This window comes from Choristoneura fumiferana, chromosome 6 (genome assembly GCF_025370935.1).
Source record: "Choristoneura fumiferana chromosome 6, NRCan_CFum_1, whole genome shotgun sequence".
NCBI lineage: Eukaryota > Metazoa > Arthropoda > Insecta > Lepidoptera > Tortricidae > Choristoneura > Choristoneura fumiferana.
The window spans coordinates 7,048,816-7,056,120 of NC_133477.1; the positions used below are offsets into that span (position 1 = coordinate 7,048,816).

The 7,305-nt window shown below is 38.5% G+C and overlaps 1 long non-coding RNA gene across 1 annotated transcript; it reads right to left on the reverse strand.

Annotated features, from left to right (window-relative positions):
* Positions 1-6,117: 6,117 nt before the first annotated feature.
* LOC141428577 (uncharacterized) lies at positions 6,118-6,506 on the reverse strand. Its single transcript, XR_012451442.1, has 2 exons — positions 6,421-6,506; positions 6,118-6,152 (listed from the first exon to the last, which is right to left on the reverse strand). It is a non-coding gene; the product is annotated as an uncharacterized lncRNA (long non-coding RNA).
* Between the last annotated feature and the right edge of the window lie 799 nt (positions 6,507-7,305).

Below are 7,305 nucleotides of genomic sequence, written 5' to 3' on the forward strand. Positions count from 1 at the left end.
ATGCGAGTGTTACTCCTATTTCTTCGAATATTGGAGACGAAATCTTTCCGTGTTTTATTCTACCTACCAGTCTTGATTGCAGTTATCTTTTGAGTTGAAGGTTGCGATAATTCTTTGTATTGTATGTATACCGAGGTACAGAAATGGTCATTTTGGAAAGCTGAAGAACGGAAGGCCGTAATGCTGTATAAGTGTGTCAACTACCCTGATGCGTAAAACAGTTCATGTGTAGTGGTACATAGTAGGCTGGAAAGGAAACAGCCTCGTTGAAGCTATCGGTATGTAGAATCCTGCTGGAAACGACGTTTCATATTTTGAATCTTTATTTATACGTGGATAATACTATCATCATCATCACCATCATCATTATCGTGGTCTGGTTGTTTATATATATCTAGAGGGTCTTTTTCCTTATAAGCTTTAGAATTTCCGTGTAATTTTTCAAGACAGGTACTGCTGTGTCCTTAAAAGGGCAGACCTAACGCTTTACGACGGTGCTGGTGGGCATCGTACGGTAGTAAGCGAGGACCTCTGGGAGCTAGTACAGTCTCCATGTTTTCAATTGTCGTTTTGTGTCGTGGGTGTGCCAGATAATAAAAATTCTTAGATATAGTTGTGAATTTCCAGGTGTAGAGCTTTATTGTGCTAGCTGCTCGAGGAAGACCTGAATGCGTTCAAGCGTGTTGCTGCTGGATGCAAGTTAATACTATAAAAATGTTGCAAGTATTACGCTTGCGTTATATTAGCGATTAGATTACGCTTGAATCATTCCAAGTACATTTTTTGTTAGATCCGAAGGAATTTGTTTTGGAGTTTTCGACGGTAAATTCAGAACTTTACTTCCTATATATTTATTTGTATTTAGTATGAATAATGAGAATACAGGCTACATGTAGGCATCTACATGTTTCTACGATAAATAAAGAACATTCTGACTCCAAAGCAAATCGGATCTCGTTTTGAACGGTATGCCCAGTATTTCAACCAAGTGGTAGAAATTCGTTCAAGAATTCCCACAAATTGCAAGAAATACCGAGATTACATCTGAATATATTTATACTTACAAGAGATACTTACCTATTTACTCAATTGATGATTAGCTGCTTGACGACGACCGGAGTCTTTCAGTGCTCACCCTACACGCGTATGAGCAAAATTCCTTCTTGATGCGAACCGATTGCGGTTTAGGAACTAATCTTATGAACTTTTTTTTCCTCCCGACCCGTGGTCCAACTACTATGTCCAACTGGTTGCACCACGGGGAAGCAAGTTTACTCATCGTCAACCGGTTGCACCACGGAGAAGCAAAATCAGTAGTCCAATTCTGGAAGTATGTTTATCCATGGTCCTACTGGGTGGGTCCAATTAGTTTAACTAGTTGAACTACCACTTGAACTCTGTGGAATCGGGGTTCGGACTGTTGGTTTCACTGTATTCAGAATAAACTACATAGTTGTTGGGTTTCATGAGACTTTTAATTTTATAAAAATGCAGTAATGATAGTACCTATTCTGATACACATGTAGGGCTTGCAATCCGGATAACCGGATATCCATATTATCCGGATATCCGCCCATTTTCAATCCGGATAGGAAGCTCTTCATTATCCGGATAATTTGGATAATTCGAATATCTGATATTAAGCGCGCGCTCGCGCATTGTGAGAGGTTAGTGTAGTGTATGCATACACACAGATACATTTCTTTTTGTATGAGGAAGGTTTACATGCAATACTTATTAGTTAGGTACATTCTTAACATCTTGTTTGGTAGTGGCGATGATAAATTTTAGTAAATGTGTATGTAAGTAATGTATGTGTTTATTTTATTAATATTATTATATTTTATGTATTTTTTCAATCTTCAATATATTTTTTACCTTACATTACACACACCTGCTTTGATCACCTTTTTTCTTGATTCTATGTTAATAACATCGTCAGGTCGAATAAGAAGGTAGAAGAAGAGATTGTATTTTAGCGATTAGACCCCTGTTTTCTCGTCTCCTACCCTACCTTTTAAGTTCTGATTTCATTTTATAATGAATGTTTTTTGGTGTTCAATACAATACGCTTCGTATTGTATTGTGTTATTTATTCTTATAATAGAGCAAGAGCCAGACCTTCGTTATAGTATCGTTATAATCCTTCGTTATAGTCCGACTACAGGACCAGAGCACGAAGCCTATTCCTTTGCAGCGGGGAGTCAGACAAGGAGATGTGATCTCTCCGAAACTGTTCACCGCTGGATTGGAAGATGATTTTAAGGTTCTGGACTGGAAAGGACGAGGCATTAACAATTAACGGGGAGTGCTGCACTCACCTTCGATTCGCCGACGATATTGTAGTCATGGCTGAGACTATGGAGGACCTCAGTGCTATGCTCGCTGACCTCAGCAGAGTTGTTTCCGACCGAGTTAGCTTAAAAATACACATGGACAAGACGAAAGTCATGTCTAATGTTGTGCCAGCTCCCGTAATAGTCGGAGGCTCTGCGCTCGAGTTGTTGACGACTATGTATACCTGGGACAAATGATCCAGTTAGGTAGGTCTAACTTCGAGAAAGAGATCACTCGTCGAATCCGACTCGGCTGGGCAGCATTCAGGAAGCTTTGCAGTGTCTTTTCGGCCAAATTACCGCAGTGTTTGAAGTCAAAAGTCTTTGACCAGTGTGTGCTGCCAGTGATGACATACGGATCTGAGACGTGGGCGCCAACGATGGGCCTCATTAGGAAGCTCAAAGTCACTCAAAGGGCTATGGAGAGGTCTATGCTCGGGGTTTTTCTACGGGATAGAGTCATAAATGATGATATCCGCAGTAGAACTAAGGTTACCGAAATAGCCCGAAGAATTGCGAAACTGAAGTGGCAGTGAGCGTGCTCGCAGGACTGATGGCCAATGGGGTTAGAAGGTTCTCGAATGTCGTCCGCGGAGCGGGAGACGAGCCGTCGGTAGGCCTTCAATAAGATGGAGCGACGACCTGGTTAAGATCGCTGAATTGCGTTGGATGCGGAAAGCACAAGACTGGTCTGCGTGGAGAGCCTTGGGCGAGGCCTAAGTCCAGCAGTGGACGTCTTTACATGATGAATCGAATCTACTCTCGATTCTGAGTATTTCTGAGCAAAGTGCTTTCCGGTTTTCAGTTATATTCAAAATTAACACCTTGCATAAAAAAAAACTTTCAGCCTTTAAAATATAACGAAGGTCTGGCTGTCGTGGGCTCTTGGTCCGTAAGGCAAAATAACAACAAGCAGGAGACAGAGAAGTTATAAAGTGTTTTTAAGTTATTTCACTCATTAAAGTGGCAAAATAATGATTTTTACGTGCGTATAAGACAATCAGTGATTAAGTTAAATAACACGATTCGTCTGATGAAACAAATTTAAAATTGTTTTTAGCGTTTTTTTAAATATTTGGAAAATTATTCAAATTATTCAAAATAACCGGATATCCGGATACTGAGATTTCAAATATCCGAAATATCCGATAATAAAAAGTTACCGGATAGTGCAAGCCCTATACACATGACCCAAGGTAATTTTACATCCCCATGGTGCAAATGGTTCAACATAGCAATTGTTCATATGCCCGTTGGACAATAGCCCTTCAGTTTTGTACCACGGGTCGCAGCAATAAGTTGCAGAAAAAAAAGTAGTCTGAGAATTGAACCATCCTGGGTAAGTTTAGGTTCCCGTGGTGCAACCAGATAGCAGTTGGACCACGGGTCGGGAGGGATTTTTCCCTTGTGCAGGACGGTAGCTATAGCCACGCAGCGATTTTCCCTCGCTCGTGCCTAAAATATCACATTTTTCAAAATACTACATTACTTATTCATTAAATTCCCACTATACCAGATGCCCAAAATAAGACATTCCACAAAAAAAACACTTTCTTGTGTAATCTTCGATTTTGTAATGTGGCGCATGGTATTTTAGGCACGAGCGCCCTCTATCTGGTATAGCTTGGATTGCTCGAAACAGATGCAAATTCGTGCTCCTACTACAGTCTCCTACTGGTAGGAGCACGAACACAATATTATACTAATTCTCCTACTAGTAGGAGCATGAATACCTATATGTACTGATTTTCCTACTGAAAACCAGATGTATGGAATAGTATCATTTAGTCTAAAAAACTAAAACACAGGTGGTCTAAGAAGCAATAGGTCATGCAGCCTATCAGTATAACGCAAAAGTATTCTGAAATGTAAATTTAGCAATATGCGGAATAAAATTATGAACAGATAGAGATGAACCTGAAATAGGATTTATATTCTCAGAGTATGTAACCAATGAAATGACATTGGTCTAAAGAAATTGTAAACTTAGTACACTGTCATTATAAGATATTGACAATTTAGAAAGTGGTTCATCCAGTGAGAAGTGGTCAATTTAGTGAGAAGACGTTATGAAAATCATCATCATCATCATGATCATCTCAGCAGTAGGACGTTCACTGTTGACAGAGGGCTCCAACCATAACCTCCAGTTGCTTCGGTTGGCAGCGCCCCCACCGTGGACCCACGGCTTTAACCAAATCATCCGTCCATCTCGTTGGTGGACGTCCTACGCTGCGCTTGCCGATCCGCGGTCTCCACTCGAGTACAATACAATACAATACAATAACTCTTTATTGCACACCAAAAAACAGTAAACAGTACAGAGAACACAAGTATATACATAGAGATTTTCTAAGGTAAGCAATAGGCGGCCTTATCGCTTCAGAGCGATCTCTTCCAGGCAACCTTTACAAGGAACAGAAATAAGGAATACATTTTAGCAGTACGAGTACTTTTCGGCCCCAACGGCAATCCTATACTTTGCGGAGGTTCATAATATCAATGAACTGAATCAATTGCTTTGCTCACCCGTGACTTTATAATAGCTACGTTTATGCATGAAATGTGTGTTCATGCAGTTCCTCCACCTGCACACTGTCGGAATACGCACAAATCATCAAACACATCTATCACCACCACCACACTACACTGACGCGTTTCGAACTCGACCAGATCTCATCTTTAGAGCAACACAAACGTTCACCATACTACCAGATGTTAGAAATAGTAAAAGATATAAAGATATTATTATAAAGGTCGTGGGTGAGCAAAGTAAATATTTCAGTTCACCTATAGGTACAAAAATATATTATGTAGTACTTACTGTACAGTCACCACCATAAGCGTGGAAGCTGTCTAGGTGCTGAAGAATATCTGAACATGATTATATTTTTATTGTGCATTACGTAAATGCGTGTTCCGATAATTTTTAAATGTTTAGACAGCTCCGCTATGTGTTGTGGCGTCAGTACGAATATATCACGAAATAATAGTATGCAAATCACGTAAACGATATCTTGAGCATGAAAGAATAAAACAAAGATAATTATAAAATTTTAATAATAGGGAGACTATTTTACAAGGTCCTAAAATTACCCTTACCTACTCACCCATAAAGTAGAGGCAGCATCCAAAATAGATCTTGTATACTTAGCGTAGTTCTTAGCAGCAGTAAAAAAAAAAACAAAGTAGTTGAGATGGCTGTTCTACTTTTGTCATTGATAATTCCTATATCATATAACTTAGATTGAGAAGTGAGTGAGAAAAACTGCAATCCCCTAAAGAAATTAAGTCTTAGAAAAAATAATGTCTATTGTCTGCTGCAGTGTGGATGTCGTCGCTCGATCGTGGGATTTACAGCTAATAATTAATTAACTTAATTTTTGACTATCTTTTACACAGTAAGAGTTAGGATTCTAGTGTCTTGGAGAAATTAACTTCGTTTGACTATAGTGCCCCTCAAAGTTAACAATCAAAAATAACACGGTGTATAATATCTTTATAGTGCAGACATTTACAGCTTATAGTTTTACCAAGTGTCTAGGTATGCTTCATCGTAATCAGTCGTAAGTCTATTCATGGTAAAAGTTGTATCTTTATTTTATAACAATAGATTTCTTAAAAACAAAAAATAATTATATTCACGATTCGATACTACATGTTGTCTTTAGTGGTTATACTTATATTTTTGTGACAACCTATATATTCCTCAATTTAATCCGCAAGATCTTGTAAAATCAAAAAATATTGAAAGTCATAAATAATCAAATCATATAGGTAACGAACAATTGACACCTCACTGACGTCACGCCCAAACTGAAAGAGACGTATATATTATTTGACAATATGGTACTGTTTTCGATGATTGTCATTTTTTGAAATAAGAACGGTGGTTTAATCAATCTGTAAAGGTATTTAGTACTTATGTAGCAAGAGCTGTAAGTAACTGTTGAATCTTCGGCTCCTATCCATGAGACTACCGGCCCAATTGCATAATAGGTAAAGTACAAGCTAAGAGTATTGGTGAATTTTAATACAAAATCGCTAATACTATTTGCTTTGTACTTTGTTATGTATTACGTACTTGTCTCAGAAAATAATTTGAAGTCCATTATGAATCTGAAAAGTTAAATATATTTAGTGAGCAAAAACAGTAAAAGGAAAGACAAACGAAGGAACAAATAAAACTCATTTATAATTTAAGTTTATCTTTTTTTCCATACATTTAGGAGATAATTCTTAATAAACCGGCCAAGAAAAAGTCATTTGATCAAAAACCTAAACCTGCTCCGCCAAAATAAATATCTTCACTGCTGCGGATCGAGCGGTGAAGCGAGCGAGATCGATGTAGGTGGAGCGGATGCGACTCTGTTGGGTCAGGTTGAAGGGCAAGGGCGGCGAGTGAGCGGCACCCGGCCTCGACCTTCGTTTGGAGTTTTTTTTTTATTCAGACTTTTATCATAGAGAGAGAGAGAGAGAGAGAGAGAGAGAGAGAGAGAGAGATCATAGAGTTTGACTTTGGAGTTCGTTTCGTCACTGACGCGTAACAGAGGGATTTTATCAAATTGCTAAACAAGTGTAGTGAAATGAAACGACCGACTGCGAGTTTGATTCGCGCACAAAGGGTGCGCACCATCTAATACAATATTCATTGGACATTAGCAAAAAAGGCAAAAAAAACACGTTTGTTTATGGGAGCCCTCTTTAAATATTATTTTATTCTGTTTTTAGTATTTTGGTTTATAGAGGGCCGCATAATCTGTGAATATTTCAACTGTCTAACTCTCACGGTTCTTGAGATATACAGCCTGGTGACAGCCGGACGGACAAACGAACCAACGAAGTCTTAAGTATAGGGTTTTTGGGTACGAACCATAAAATCGAGTTTGACTTTTATCTTATTTTTGTAATTACTAAACTGGTTGAGGTTAATAACTTATTAATAAGAGTAACGTTACCTACTGTATGA